Source organism: Rissa tridactyla, chromosome 3 (assembly GCF_028500815.1).
Source record: "Rissa tridactyla isolate bRisTri1 chromosome 3, bRisTri1.patW.cur.20221130, whole genome shotgun sequence".
In the NCBI taxonomy this organism is placed as follows: Eukaryota; Metazoa; Chordata; class Aves; order Charadriiformes; family Laridae; genus Rissa; species Rissa tridactyla.
This window is the reverse complement of record NC_071468.1, coordinates 125,216,492-125,232,098: the sequence shown is the minus strand read 5'-3', so window position 1 is coordinate 125,232,098 and position 15,607 is coordinate 125,216,492. Positions and strand designations below refer to the sequence as shown.

General features: G+C 49.5%; 1 protein-coding gene across 6 annotated transcripts in view; it reads left to right on the top strand.

Moving 5' to 3' along the window:
- The window catches only part of EXTL3 (exostosin like glycosyltransferase 3), a 169,989-nt gene that overhangs the window by 84,464 nt on the left and 69,918 nt on the right, over nt 1-15,607 (top strand). The gene's annotated exons all lie outside the window — the stretch shown is intronic.

Below are 15,607 nucleotides of genomic sequence, written 5' to 3'. Positions count from 1 at the left end.
TGAGGAAAGTAAGAGCATTGGGGTAGGAGCCGTAAATCGGAGTAAGGACAGCATTAACAGGTAGGAGATGAGGTGCTTGGGGAGGAAATGAGGGGTGTCTGAGTAAAGGGAAGGAAATGAGGGTCTGCTTTCAGTTCCTCCCAAGAATTTCTTTGGAAGCACATGTCCTCCAGCACAGGAAGGACATGGACCTGTTGGAGCGGGGCCAGAGGAGGCCCCGGAGATGCTGGGAGGGCTGGAGCCCCTCTGCTGGGAGGACAGGCTGAGAGAGCTGGGGGGGTTCAGCCTGGAGAAGAGAAGGCTCCGCGGAGACCTTCCAGCCCCTGCCAGTCCCTCAAGGGGCTCCAGGAAAGCTGGGGAGGGACTCTGGAGCAGGGAGGGGAGCCATGGGACAATGGATGACAGTTTTAAACTGGAAGAGGGGAGATTGAGATGAGATATCAGGAAGAAATTCTTTGGTGTGAGGGGGGTGAGCCCCTGGCCCAGGTTGCCCAGAGAAGCTGTGGCTGCCCCATCCCTGGAGGGGTTCAAGGCCAGGTTGGCCGGGGCTTGGAGCAACCTGGTCTGGTGGGAGGTGTCCCTGCCCAGGGCAGGGTGTTGGGACTGGATGATCTTGAATGTCCCTTCCAACCCGAACCATTCTATGATTCTATGATTTGTTTCTGCTCCGTTTCCTGGTGATCCCTAGGGAACTTGTGCTGGCAGAGGGCTGGAGGGCCGCATGCTGAGGGGTGCTGGGCTGCTGTTGAGTTCAATGGATGGGCACAGCTTCTTGCCCAGGACTCGGGCAAGAAACCCAGGAGGTGTTTGGGAGAGGCGTGTGGCCACCCTGGCTGGACTGGAGTAAAACCAAACCTTGCACCGTGTATAGGGCACGAGAGTTATTGCCTCCGCACATTGTATCTGCCATGGTAGTGATCTTGCTCCTTGAAGCCTGATCTATTTGACGAGTACACAGCAGCCTGCTCAGAGCTTTATTGAAAGAAGAGACCTGTGCTACTTGGTTGGGCCAAATGTCTCTTTAGAGCAGCGTCCTGCGTGCACGCAGCAGTGAATGCTTAGGGGGAGCGGAAGAGCAGGCGTTTATAGTGATTACTCTCCTATTCCCTCCTACCCTGTAGCAGCCAGGGACCTCCAGAGCTGGAAATTGCCAAGTGACCCGCTCTTTCTATCCCTGTGGTCCTGTAGATCAAAGCGCTCCTACATTTGTCCTTCCAAATTATAAATACGTGCAGTCTCTGCAATACCTGGGACATGCAAATAAAGCCAGGTGCTGATGGCGGTTCTACCCTCACGTGCCGGCAGAAGTACTTCAAGGATCCTACTTTCATCTCCTGTATCTTCTGCTGTCCTCTGCTTTTGCAAGTATTAGTTTGCTTGGCAAAAATGCCCAGCTCTGCGTCGCCTCTCCAGCGCCGGCATAAGAGATGAGCTGGGCTGTCATCCCCCTTGGACAGTGCCGACGCAAATTAAAAGCTAAATTCAAGCTTTAGAAGTTGCTGCTTGTTAAGGTGCTGTGAGTTGGAAAGAGTATTAGAGCCATGTTATAACTATATGGGACACTTTTAAAAAAAAAAAAAAAAAAGAAAGAAAAAAAAAAGAAAAAATATGGATTTGCAGAAGGAAAGCTACTTAGAGGCAGTGGATAAGCACGCTCTAGGCAAGGGAGTCCTCTTCCCTCTCCAGCTGCCTGTGTGGATGCCTGGAGCTTTGTAAAGAAATTTTCCACAGTCTGATGCACACATTGTAGAATTAAGAACAAACTTTGCTGCCACCATTTCGAAACTATTTCCTTATTACTTGAATCTTTGATCAACAAAATCAAGGCTTTTTTCACCGTGCCTCTGAGTCCTCTCTGAGCAGCACAAGATGTTCTCAGCCTTTCCGTGGAGTCAAATTGTCTGAAGTTTTGCCTGTTGATTTTTTTTGTTTTTTTTTTTTTTTTATTTTTAAAAGTATTCTTTAAGGTGAATTTGGAATGATACAGCTTCCATCTGGGAACTATTTTAGTTTTAATTTGAAAAAACAGGCTATAAAACATACACTCATAAAAACAGTTTGTCCTTTCCAATGTACTAGAAAATGATTCTCATCAGCCTCTTAAGGCACTCTACTTTCATGTATTTAAGCTCCGTGACATGTTCGGAGAGATAGTTACTGTGGGTTTTAGTACAGGGTCACACATAAATTTCCAGTATGGATCATTTGGGGAAGATTAATACGGAGAACGTGTTAATAGTAAAGAATTTGAAGTCATTGCAGATTTTGCAGCACAAGTAGCTTAGTGACCATAAAGCTGCTGTCCGTTTTTGCTTGAAAAATGAGCTGTACTGAAAGGATGTACTTAGAACTTTGAAAATCGCTGGTGCCTGTGCGTGGCACGCGTACTCCTGCCTTGCCGCGGGAGGGTAGTTGACGTGTGTCGGGTGTTGGCTGTGGGCTGACGGTGCTTCAACCTCATCATCTCTCTGCTCCTTCCACTTTGCTGTCATCTCGTTGGGACCTGCAGGGTTTAACGGCAGAGCACAGCAGGAGTTTGCCCACTCGGCGGTGTTGATCGGTTTTCTGTGGCATTCTGGAAACCAGCTCCCTGATTTTTGGCTTTTTAGCGTTCATTGTATCTCCAGCTCCGCTCAGTGCAATTGAGTTTGTGGTAGAGGGGCAGGAATAAGGCACCACTTAGCAACGAAAGAATTTACCAGCTGATACCCTCAAGTTTCCACAGGGCGACACTGATTTCCCAGGCTTTGATTTGATGCTCTTATTCAGCAGCCTGACAGAGCCTGTGCGTCCCCCTCACCCCCAGGGAGGTCCCTTGATTAAGTCATTCCTGCTTCGTGGGACCTCATGGGGAGCCTGTGCTGCCAAAAGTAATGAGCTGAAAAGGCCGGCAGTGTCAGATCATATCGGCATCCTGCAAAGATCTCATTCATTTCTGATTCCTCATTATTCTTGGTGGGCTTGGTTACGACGTCATCTGATTTTTTTGCGTTACGGAATTTTTTACAGCTTGGATATGGAGAAGCAGAGTTGGGCAAGGGATCGTGCAAAGCAGAAAGATGTCTGGCAATGTTTGACCTGCAAGGGTTGTAACTGCCCACCTTCTCCTTCGTCTCGAGCACTACTTGCTTCAGGGATTGTTGGAGACTTTAAAAAAAAAAAAAAAACGAAAAACAACCAACCACCAAACCACCACCAAATTGCTTTTGAGTAACGTGAAATCCTGATTATGGAAATGTTAATCGTGTATCACATCACGCATTCATCTCCTGCCTGCTCAGAAGTCCCGCTGGTGGCCCATGCGTGAACAGAAGGACATTTAAAGAGAATTTTGCTTAAAATGCACTTGTTAGGATGCCTATGTAAAACCGGTACCTTCACGGCTAAAATCAATGTTTTTGTTTGCGAAGCAGCATTGCTGTGCTGAGCAACTTTTATGGATGAATAAAGTGTTAGTCTTTTTCCAAAGGAGAACGCAGCCTGAATCAGATAATGCAGCAGAGCAAAACGGCAGAGAAAGGTGGGTAAAGAGCCCCGAGAGGGGATCGATGCAGGTTTTTATCTGGGAGAGATGGACGGTGGCATTCCTAAGCTTCTCCCTGCTGGTGTTTCCCTGTAACCGATCTTACAAAAATACTTGGAGTACATGTAACTTAAGGGTGTGATTATTATATTTTTTTAATTTTAAATATTTATTATATTATATTTGAGGCCGCACCTGGAGCACTGGGGCCAGTTCTGGGCTCCCCGGGTCCAGAAGGACAGGGAACTGCTGGAGAGGGGACAGCAAAGGGCTACCAAGATGATGAGGGGACTGGAACATCTCTCTGATGAGGAAAGGCTGAGGGATCTGGGTCTCTTCAGTCTGGAAAAAAGACGGCTGAGGGGGGACCTTATCAACGCTTGTAAATACTGAAAGGGGGGGTGTCAGGAGGATGGGGCCAGGCTCTTCTCAGTGGTGCCGGGGGACAGGACAAGGGGCAACGGGCACAAACTTGACCATGGGAAGTTCCATCTCAACACGAGGAGGAACTTCTTTGCTGTGAGGGTGGCAGAGCCCTGGCACAGGCTGCCCCAAGAGGTGGGGGAGTCTCCGTCTCTGGAGACATTCCAACTCCGCCTGGACGCGTTCCTGTGCCACCTGCTCTGGGTGACCCTGCTCTGGCCGGGGGTTGGACGGGATGATCTCCAGAGGGCCCTGCCAACCCTATGGTTCTATGAACAGGGTTGAATTATACTGATAGAGGAGTTGCGCTTTTATTATGCCTTGTTTTGCCACAAGTGATTTTTTTTTTTTTTAAGCTGGAGGTTGATTTTAGGCTCTGAAGGGAGGTGAGGACTCCTGACGTGCAGCCCCCGCACTCATTGCTGATCCCGGTGAGTGGCCGAGAGGAGGCATTTCTGAGCAAACACCTGGCAAAGGTGTCCTGAACTGCCCTTGGGAGGAACTTACCTGCTTCTTTCTTTCTTTTTCTCCTACTTCGGAGAGATTCTCGAGACACCAGTTAGCTAACTCGGGCGCCTGATGTTTGGTGGTGTAAAAACCTTATCTGTAGTTCAATCAGACTTTTACTTTCCAGTGCAGCTGGGGCTGATGCTGACACCCATTATTGAAAGTTTTCCAGACTGTGTTTGAAAATCCTGTTCTCGGTTTGTTATTTTTTTTGTCAAACTTTATTTCAGCTAGGACTTTCCAGCTGATCGTCTGCTGGGAGATGTGCTTTTTGTGAATACTCAGCTGTTTTGGAGAACGAGACTGAGAAAATACATGCTTTCTTACAACTAAAAAAAATAATAATGGCATGGCGACCATTTCAAGTCACTGTGCCCCTGCACTTGGGAGCAACGACTTGATGTTTGGCAGGTGTCTCTTTTGCAGTTCGCATAAAAATCTGCCAAAGTTGGGGCAATTCGGAAGCGTGTGGGGGAATAGGGGCAGGGAACTGCTGGAGGAGGGAGAAAAGCTGTGTTGCCTGAGCATCACTGGATACCGCCCTCGAGTTGGATCTTCTCCTTGCTGTTGCCACGAAGTGTGTGATTTTGGGGAAACTGCTGGAAACAGTCTCTTCAGACACACCATTCTCAGAACAGTCTGTGTTTTGGAGACCCTGGATCTAGTTTTGCAGGGTTAATGGGGTCCAGTGGGACCCGTCCTCTCTGTGTGTGCCTATATGTGAAAATACATATGTATGCATAGCTGTGTCTTGGTGAAGACGATAAAATATATCTATATATGGATATATTGAGGTCTGAGGCATCCTCACATTAGCAGAAGCTGCTGGTCCTTGTCCATCCCTGCCCCTGAAGCTCATGTCCTTGTGGAAGGACAACCTTAATGTCTTAAGAGCGTCATCCTGGGCCAGATGGGCTGAAACTGCTTCAGAACAAAACACAATTGTACAAATGTTGCCCCACCCCTGGAGGGGTTCAAGGCCAGGTTGAACAGGGCTTGGAGCAACCTGGGCTGGTGGGAGGTGTCCCTGCCCAGGGCGGGGGATTGGGACTGGATGATCTTGAAGGTCCCTTCCCACCCAAACCATTCTATGATTCTATGAAATCTTACTTCTATAAGAAACTAGGCTGTAAGTGGGCCAAGGGCAGTGTTTCACACCCTCTAGTGTTGGGCAGAGCATCGGTGAGGTGCAGATTGTGGGACATAGATGCTCCGGTGCCCACCTCTACCCTGCTGGCAGTCGGTGCCTGCAGGAAGCAGACAAGCAAATCGCTGTGACCCTGTAGAAATGGAGACCGGAGGGAGCAGAAAACTCCCCAAGGGACGTCTTGGATCAGGCTTTACAAGTTCTTTTTGATACATCGTGCCTTTTTCTTCAACATGCTCTGGAGTCTGCAGAAAAGGGACCTGAAGTCCTGTGGCTTCTCTGTACTTGTGCAGCTTGAGGTGGTGCATTGGCCTGTTGGCTTGGAGCATCGTGGAGGACAGTGCGGATAATGACCCTTCTTTTTCTTTTTGGTGGAGGTGGTGGTGACCCGCAGGGAAAAGAGAAGTGTTGAGGCATTACAGAGTATTTTATGCCTGTCTTCCTCATAAAGGAAAGTTTTAATTGCGCGATGGTTGAGATGAACAGACATCTCATCTCTGCTCAATTTGCCCAGCAGGAATTAGTAAGTGCGTGAGAGATTCTTTTGTAACAAAACAAACCAGCAAAAAACCTGCTTGACTTAAAGATAGAGTCTACATCAAAATGTAGCACTTGGGCTGGGTGGAGTCAAAGTTGCCCGAGGGGCCTCTGGACTTTAATGATGTTCTAATAAAGCTTTAGCGCATGTTAAAGTTATGGAATCGAACATCATTGCTGGTAGCCCTGAGCATCATTCCTGTGGTTGACAAAGGCCTGCAGGAGTACCGGATGGGAGGAGAAAAGTGAGAGCCGTTAAAGGATGCGTTTCTCTTAACTCTTGGGCAAATACTTAGATTTGCGGGTTTTTCAAGTTATTTTGGTTTGATAGATAGTAGATAAGCAGATTTCTTTTTTAAGGATGACTTCTCCTGCTTAATCTATTTTTCTCTTGATCATAGTGAAAAGAAACTGAGCGTAGTATCTTGTGCTTATAGGTAGGAGTGAGTTCTCTGTGAGCTCCTGGTAAAACGCTGCTCTGAACAAATTCAGTTTTGTGTGACTAAACAGTGTCAAAGCTGTCACGAAGATAGCGTAAGCCCATCTCTCTCCTCTTTTTTTCCATCAGTGTAGGAAATAAAAGCCATTTAAAGGCTGTGATAAAGCTGTAGCGCTGTAAATGTGATCATGGGAGTTCTTAGGAATAGCTGCATCCTTGGTGTTCTTGTGATTTTCGTCAAGTACAGAGTCGCTGCCGAGAAAATCTGCGGACTTCACAAAACTGATGGGAGTAATAAATCGTTACGAGAATATGATAAATGACTTGGAGCAATCCAGTTGACTTGTAAACTGCAGTCCCGCAAATCCTGTGTGAAATGACCCACGACGAAATCGCAGGTGGAGGAGCGAGCGGCGTGGGCCGTGCCTGGGGGAGAGGGCTCTGCCCTGGAGAAAGGGGGCGCTTGTGGCTCTGCTGAGCAGCTGAATCACGGAATCACGGAATCTTCAGAGTTGGAAGGGACCTCTAGAGATCATCTAGTCCAACTCCCCTGCTAGAGCAGGATTGCCTAAAGCACATCCCTCAGGGCTGCATCCAGGCGGGTCTTGAAAATCTCCAGAGAAGGGGACTCCACACCCTCCCTGGGCAGCCTGTTCCAGTGCTCTGTCACCCTCACTGTAAAGAAGTTTTTCCGTGTATTTGAACGGAACTTCCTATGTTCTAGTGTGTGCCCATTGCCCCTTGTCCTGTCACTGGGAACCAATGAAAAGAGCCTGGCTCCATCCTCCTTAAACCCACCCTTTAGGTACTTGTAAACATTAATCAGGTCCCCCCTCAACCTTCTCTTCTCCAGGCTAAAGAGTCCCAGCTCTTTCAGCCTTTCCTCATAAGGGAGGTGCTCCAGTCCCATAATCATCTTGGTTGCCCTTCACTGGACTCGCTCCAGTAGTTCCCTGTCCCTCTTGAACTGGGGAGCCCAGAATCTACTTGAATTCCCAGGGTCGTAGTGCAGTAAGAAGTGTTTAACGCCAGCTGTGGACATGTGAACTGGGAAATAGGAACAAAGGATGTTTTTACTTCCAAAAACTGCGTTTATGAAAATACTGGTGCAACGGCTTATTTAGCTCTGATATCCGTATTTTAAAATAGACATGGGAGAAGCGAGAAAACATGCAGAAGGAGCGGCGGGGCAGTGTTTGGAGCAGGGAGAAAATATCTAGGCTTCAACTTTTTAAATCTCCCACTGTGTTTGCTGGGTCAAGAGAGAGATTGAAACACGACTGCCTTTTGGGAAGAGGGTGCTGGATGCTGCTGAGTCTGCTGGAGAGGGCTGTGAGAAGTACCGGCTGTTTGGAAGGTGACCTTAGAAGGTAGGCACGGCTGTGGTTAGTCACTGGAGCTTATTTCCAGGGATTTCAAGGGATGGATTCTCCCTCTGTTTGGATCCAACCTTGATGCATCTTTGGAAGTTGTACTATAACTAAAAGCAGGTAAAGGGTTGACTGGGAGACACAGAACTAGTTTACTTTACCTATGGAAATAGTGAGGTACAGAGATGATGAGGCTCTTCGCATGGTCACAAACTAAGCTATGGTATTTATCAGTCTGTCGCAAAATAGAGACCATTGCAGGAGGTGGTTTCTGAACACCTCGTGCCAGCACAGTTCCATGCAGTGACACCAGTTCCGTGGCATTGAGCGAAGGGGGTTTCCATTCCCTTTCTTGAAGGCCACATCTCATAGCGTCATCTTTGCTCTGAATGCTATCGTGAAACAGAGGGTGGTTTCACACAGTGAAAACGTTACAAGTTCTTGCTTGGATGGCTTCCTGTCAAATGAATTTCTGCAGTGGACTGGAAACTTAGGACAATTTTCTGAAAGGGAGTTGTTGCTACTCCTACGTGTTTTGTCTGCCTATGGAAGAGGGAAGGAATTCTGTGCTGAGACAGACTCTAACATGCCTCTTGCTCTTCTTTGAAGCAGCTGATTTGCCCCTCCTGAGCATGCCTCCCCTCGCATGCTAATTCTTTGTGCCCCACAACGGGTTTAATGTGAAAAGGATTTGTAATATCCCCAGCAGTGGACTGTGACTTCAGGTAAAGAGGGACAAGCCAGCCACAGGGGACCTTAATTTGAAGGTCCGGTTTTTATCCCTGAACGTCTTGAGCCTGAGAAGCACGTGCAAAGTGGCTTCTTTATGGAAGCTTTTCCTGAATTAGCTAAGGAAAAAATCCTTCTATTTATTTCCCTCCCCCTACAAGTAAGTCCTAATACTGTCTCTTGTCTTGTTATTCCTTGTTGACAAATGGTGGGAGTAAGTGCCAGAGTAAATGTCCTGTTTTCCTTATCCACCCTCATTTCTGCATTGAACATCCTTGTGCATTCCTCCTTTTCTTAGAATCATAAAATCACAGAATCTTCATGGTTGGAAAGGACCTTTGAGATCATCGAGTCCAACCAAACAACCTACAATCTCTGTCACTAGAGCATGCCCTGAAGTGCCACATCTAGACGTTTCTTAAACACCTCTAGGGATGGTGACTCAACCCCCTCCCTGGGCAGGCTGTTCCAGTGCCTGACCACTCTTTCAGTAAAGGAATTCCTCCTGATATCTAACCTAAACCTCCCCTGCCGCAGCTTCAGACCATTTCCTCTGGTCCTGTCATTATTCCCCTGGGAGAAGAGGCCAACCCCCACCTCTCTCCACCCTCCTTTCAGGGAGTTGTAGAGGGCAATGAGGTCTCCCCTCAGCCTCCTTTTCTCCAAGCTCAACATGCCCAGCTCCCTCAGCCTCTCCTCATATGCCCTGGTCTCCAGACCCCTCACCAGCCTGGTAGCTCTCCTCTGGACACGCTCCAGCACCTCAATGTCCCTCTTGTACAGAGGGGCCCAGACCTGAACACAGCACTCGAGGTGAGGCCTCACCAGTGCCGAGTACAGAGGCACCATCACTTCCCTGCTCCTGCTGGCCACGCTGTTCCTGATACAAGCCAGAATGCTGTTGGCCTTCTTGGCCACCTGGGCACACTGCTGGCTCATGTGAAGCTGGCCGTCCACCAGCACCCCCAGGTCCTTTTCTGCCGGGCAGCTTTCCAGCCACTCTGCCCCAAGCCTGTAGCGTTGCTTGGGGTTGTTGTGACCGAAATGCAGGACCCAGCACTTGGCCTTGTTAAACCTCATACAGTTGGCCTTGGCCCATCGATCCAGCCTGTCCGGGTCCCTCTGTAGAGCCTTCCTACCCTCAAGTAGATCAACACTCCCGCCTAGTTTGGTGTCATCTGCAAACTTACTGAGGGTGCACTCAATCCCCTCATCCAGATCATCGATAAAGATATTAAACAAAACCAGCCCCCAAACTGAGCCCTGAGGGACACCACTGGTGACGGGCCGCCAAGAGGATTTCACCCCCTTAATCACAACTCTCTGGGCACGGCCATCCAGACAGTTTTTAACCCAGCGAAGAGTACACTTGTCTATGCCATGATTCACCAGCTTCTCCAGGAGAATGCTGTGGGGAACGGTGTCAAAGGCCTTACCAAAGTCCAGATAGACAACGTCCACCGCCTTCCCCGCATCCAGAAGGTGGGTCACGTGGTCATAGAAAGAGATCAGGTTGGTTAAGCAGGACCTCCCTTTCCTAAACCCATGCTGGCTGGCCCTGATCCCTTGGCTGCCCTGCACTTGCTGTGAGAGCTCACTCAAGATGATCCTCTCCATGATCTTTCCTGGTACCGAGGTCAGGCTGACAGGCCTGTAGTTCCCCGGATCCTCCTTCTGACCCTTCTTGTAGATGGGCGTCACATTAGCCACCCTCCAGTCATCGGGTACCTCCCCTGTTGACCAAGACTGTTGATAACTGATGGAGAGAGGCTTGGTGAGCTCTCCCGCCAGCTCCCTGAGTACTCTTGGGTGAATCCCATCCGGCCCCATAGACTTACGTACATCTAGGTGCAGAAACAGATCATTGACTGCTTCCTCCTGGATTATGGCTGGGTTGTTCTGCTCTCCATCCTTATCTTCCAGCTCAGGAGGCTGAGCACCCTGGGGATAGCTGGCATGACTATTGAAGACAGAGGCAAAGAAGGCATTCAGTATCTCAGCCTTCTCCTCGTCATTGGTTGCAACTTTCCCCCCCGCATCCAGTAAGGGATGGAGATTCTCCCTGGCTCTCTTTTCTTACACCAAGCCCTGCTCTCTCTATGCAAAGCCCTCTCTACGTATCATCATATCAGCTCAATTTGGCTTGCTGAGGGAATTTAGGGATTTTTAAAGGGGATCTCTGTCCATTTGGAATTTCAGTAGTCACTTGGTCATCTAAAGGTGCACGGTCAAGAGTTGTGTCTCCTGCAAGAGGACATGAAAGGGAAATTGTGGCTTCTGGAGTGGGTGATTGAGGACACACAGACCTTTCGGCTGAGCGTCTCCAGCAGGAGCTGCACCCTGCCTGCCCGTTGGCAAGCTGCTAGTCAGCTGTAAGGTAAATTATTAACTTAAATCCCTTTCCCTTCCGGTGACTCAGCAGGCAGGCAGTAGCTTTTAGGGCATCTCTAACCTGTTTGACTTTTGATTGCAAGTCTGAACGCAGACTGGCATAGTCTTTGAAGGGAAAGGGTAAGGAGAAGGCCGTAAAAACTAATCCTTTGCTAGCGGGGCGGGACTTGACTCTTGCGGGGGGTAATAATTTCCCAGTCTGTTTCTGGGAAATCAGTTGTTTCTGGGAAATCAATTGGTTTTGTTCAGGTTTGCCAAAGAAACTAACAGTTTATCCCTATTTTTCAGAAGCGTCTTAAAATTCCTTTCTTGCAGTGCGATCATAAAATCTTTGACTTTCTCTCTGCTCTACAACAACAAGGTTTAATTTCACTGTTTGTATGATTCTGATTGCTAAAGTGGAAGCGATATAGGAGCACTCTGGGGTTTTCTTCTGTGCTTTTCTCCCCCCCATAGACCCCTCCTGCCTTATCCCAGTGCAGTCTGCACTGGAATTCCGGCATAACAACAGGAGCCCCAAACAGTCCTTCATTTCTAGCTCTGTTTTACGTGTTCTTTTCCAGAGTATTAATATGCTGGGTAGCCTCTGTGCTCAAACGAGGCATAAACAATTCAGACAGCAAATGCTATAGAGCAAGTGCAGTTAATGGACCCAGCTGGTTACGTTGCCAGTTTTATGTGACATGTTGCCTGCGTGAGCTTGGGAAACTTTCTGCTCTTAAATATCAGAGCGCTGTTTAATGGTTTGCGTTGTCCAAATGTCTGTTGGGCTTCGGCATCTCCATAATGGCACTTGGTACCGCAGGTATGGGGGTGCCAGAAATGCCTCTGCTTGACCTCGCGTAATGTCTCCATCCCAACCATGCTCAGCTCGGCAGCTTCGGTGGAGACAGACCCTGGGGGAGATGCCGGCACGTGTGCGCAGAGCGGAGCGGATTGCAGCCTCCCGCGCCTTCCCCGGGGAGGGATGGCCCACAGGGGCTGCAGATCTGGGCTCGCACTGCCCCACGTCTTGATCGCCTTGGCCTTCTGCTCGGGCTGGGTTAGAGCGTTGCGTGTCTGGAATGATTTCCACGGGTGTATTTTTGTATTAGGTTGCAATATTTGTCTACCTTCGTGCAGAAGAATGAGCTTAAATAACTGTAGTGAAAACAAACTTTAGATTTGCCATAGTATGCCTGACAATGTGAAAAATAATGATGGTACAGACAGATGAGGGAAATAAAAAAAAAACTAGCCTGGACGAGAGCCTTGAAAGATGAGAAAATACGGAAGCAAGTGGACATAATTGTCAGGAAAGGGTGAGATGAAAGCGGATGGTGATGTTTTTATGACGGAGAAGTAAAGGAAAAAGCTTTGCAGTGGACACTGCGAGGATGAGCGAAAGAAAATGGACAAATTTATCTGGATAGTGAAGAGAAAAGAAAATAGTGGTCAGATAGTGGTCAGAAAAGAAAAATGAGTTAGTTAAATATCCCAAGATGCCATTTAGTGCAGTGCATTTCACTCTTGGCCTTCCCCAACCCCACTAACATGGATTGCTCCAGGCCGCCTGGGGCTGCAAATTCTCCGTCCCCGTTTCCTGCTGGGGAGAAGGAGAGCTCCTCTGTGTACGTATCCAAAATGCTGGTTTTAATTTCCAAGAGGATGTAGATCTTATTTGTTTATGTTGGAGCAGCGAGCTGGAGAGGCCAGGAGAAGACCATGTGTTTACGAGCAGGGCTAGATTCCCCGGAAAGCAGAGTCGTCTTCCTGGGCATCTCTCCATCGCTGCTCTCCTGCCCTACTCTGCCTTCCTCCAGCCCTGCATCCCAAAGATGTTGTACGCGTTACCTTATTAACATTTCTCTTGTAATCACACAGGTCTTGCCATCTCCGGCACTTGGTGCTGAGCTCGGTGGTTTGGTGTGGTTGCTTAGGGCAAAGTTTCCTTTTTTACTTTTCAAAGCGATTCTTACGTGCAGTCGCGCTCGTTGGGGCTCTCTGCAGCAGACATCTGTCATTTGCTTTTCTCCTGCGGACGGTAGCAGCGAGGTGCACAGTTGAAGGTTGACGGCGGGGTGAGCGGCAGATGTCGGTGAGCGTTGCCTCTGCAGCGTGTGCGCCATTCTGCTCCGCCTGTGCCAAATAACTGAGGATGAAAGACAAGAGTGATGTGAAAAAATGCAATTTAAATGTTCTTTGAAAAAGACAGCAACAACAAACTTGTGTTTCAAAGGATGGGGGGGGACCTTATCCACTAAACACATCACACAGTGCAGATTCCTGTGATCTCGAGAGACCGTTGGGATCTCCAGCTCACCAAACGGTAACACATCAAAGAAGTGTCCATGGGGCTTGGAGTACAAACATGTAGTATGCAGATGGCATAGAGAGTTCACAAGGCTCGGAGTCCGTGCCCAGGGAACAGATACTCCCTTGCTGAGCGACCATCTGACAGCCGCCTCCTTTTAGATGACTCTTTGCATCAAAGGTGACCTGAAAAACTTATTTTTCAATACATTAAAAAAAAACAAACTCTCAAACTTAAAAATCTCAAAGTCCAGCTACAAGAGCCATCCCTCTGCTTAAAAGATCATACTTTGCAAAGTAAGTTTTGTGTGTCTTCCCAGACTTGAAGGCATGGTTGCTTGGCACGGGGCTGTCTTTAGCTCTTGCTCTGGCAAACGTGGAGCTCTCCTCGCTTGGTGTTCACAAGTGCAGAGGGGGACATGGAGGGACCCACAGCAAGTGGGCAGTTGAGAATGACCTGTTCTCCAGTACTTACCTATAGCATCATCTGTCATCTGATAAACTAGAGGAAGGGGATGCCATCTAGAGGGACCTAGACAGGCTTGATGAGTGGGCCCATGCGAACCTCATAAAGTTCAACAAGGCCAAGTGCAAGGCCCCGTCCAACCCTGCACCTGGGTCGGGGCAACCCCTGGTATCAATACAGCTGGGGGTTGAAGGGATGGAGAGCAGCCCTGAGGAGAAGGACTTGGGGGTGTTGATGGATGAGAAGCTCCACAGGAGCCAGCACCGTGCGCTGGCAGCCCAGAAACCCCCCGCAGCCTGGGCTGCATCCCCAGCAGCGTGGGCAGCAGGGCGAGGGGGGGATTCTGCCCCTCTGCTGCGCTCGGGGGAGACCCCCCTGCAGTGCTGCCTCCAGCGCTGGGGCCTCGGCACAGGAGAGACACGGAGCTGTTGGAGCGGGGCCAGAGGAGGCCCCGGAGATGCTGGGAGGGCTGGAGCCCCTCTGCTGGGAGGACAGGCTGAGAGAGCTGGGGGGGTTCAGCCTGGAGAAGAGAAAGCTGCGCGGAAACCTCACTGTGGCCTTTTGGTACTTAAAAGGGGGCTTATAAGAAAGAGGAGGACTCTTTAACAAGGCCTGTAGTGACAGGACAAGGGGCAATGGTTTTAAACTGAAAGCAGGTAGGTTTAGATTGGACATCAGACATTTTTTATGATGAGGGTGATGAAACTCCGGCCCAGGTTGCCCAGAGAGGTGGTGGCTGCCCCATCCCTGGAAACATCCCAGGTCAGGTTGGACGGGGCTCCGAGCAACCTGATCCAATTGAAGGTGTCCCTGCTCATGGCAGGGGGTTGGACAGGATGGCCTTTAAAGGTCCCTTCCCACCCAAACCATTCTGTGATTCTGTCATCTCCGCTGGGGATGATGGTGCTTAGCGGTTTCATCTGAGGTGACAGCAGTGGAGCTGCTGAGCTATTGCTGCAGGAATTACTTGCAGTTGTTAATACTGTTTTAAGGCTTCTGTCTGTGCAGGTCAAAGAAATTAGAGTGTTGGTTCCTGCAGAAACCTCACCTTTGTAATAGAAGCACTTTGGAGGCACCAAGTAACGCTGCCTTATGCCTTGGGCAATGTAGGTTGGGCTCTTGCCGCGACTCGGTGGTGTAACCGAGATCTGCAGGCAGCAAGGCTGCCTCTGCCCCGAGCGCAGAGTGACCTGGGTTCAGCTGGGTTTTACCTTCTGCTGAATCAGGAGCCGCGGTGCAGGTGAGAGCACAAACCGTTCCAGCGGAGGTTGGTCAGCCTGGGAGCAGCCCCTCGCTGCGAGCACCCCGAGAGGGGGGGTGAGGTGGTCCACACGCGTTTCGTGGCTTGCCGGAGTGTGCGTACCACGTAGGGACCTCAGGAAAGCTCAGCATCCCACGGAGCAGCAGGGAAGCCGGACTTGAATTCAGTCTGGTGGCCAAAGTAACGCACTGCTTTGACCAAGAATGCCCCTGTTTGTTCTTCCCCCCTCCCAAAAAAAAAGTAACATCCCTCTCCCTTTTTCTGGGCCAGTTTTCATAATTGCATCTGGGAGTCCTCTGCCAGGCAAGCCGCCAGCGGATGTCTCGGCAGCGGGGTGTTCTCTGCCCTCCAGCCCCACGGCGCTCGGGGCAGCTGGACGAGGATGGAGACCAGCATCTCTAACCTGCTGGCTCGAGTAGGGAGGAGCGGTTGGGTTGGTCTGCTGGTTCAGGGGATAGCCGATGCAAATTAAATCGCTTTTTGATCGTCCATAGAGAAGAGTCCAGCAGAACCCTGGGGTGG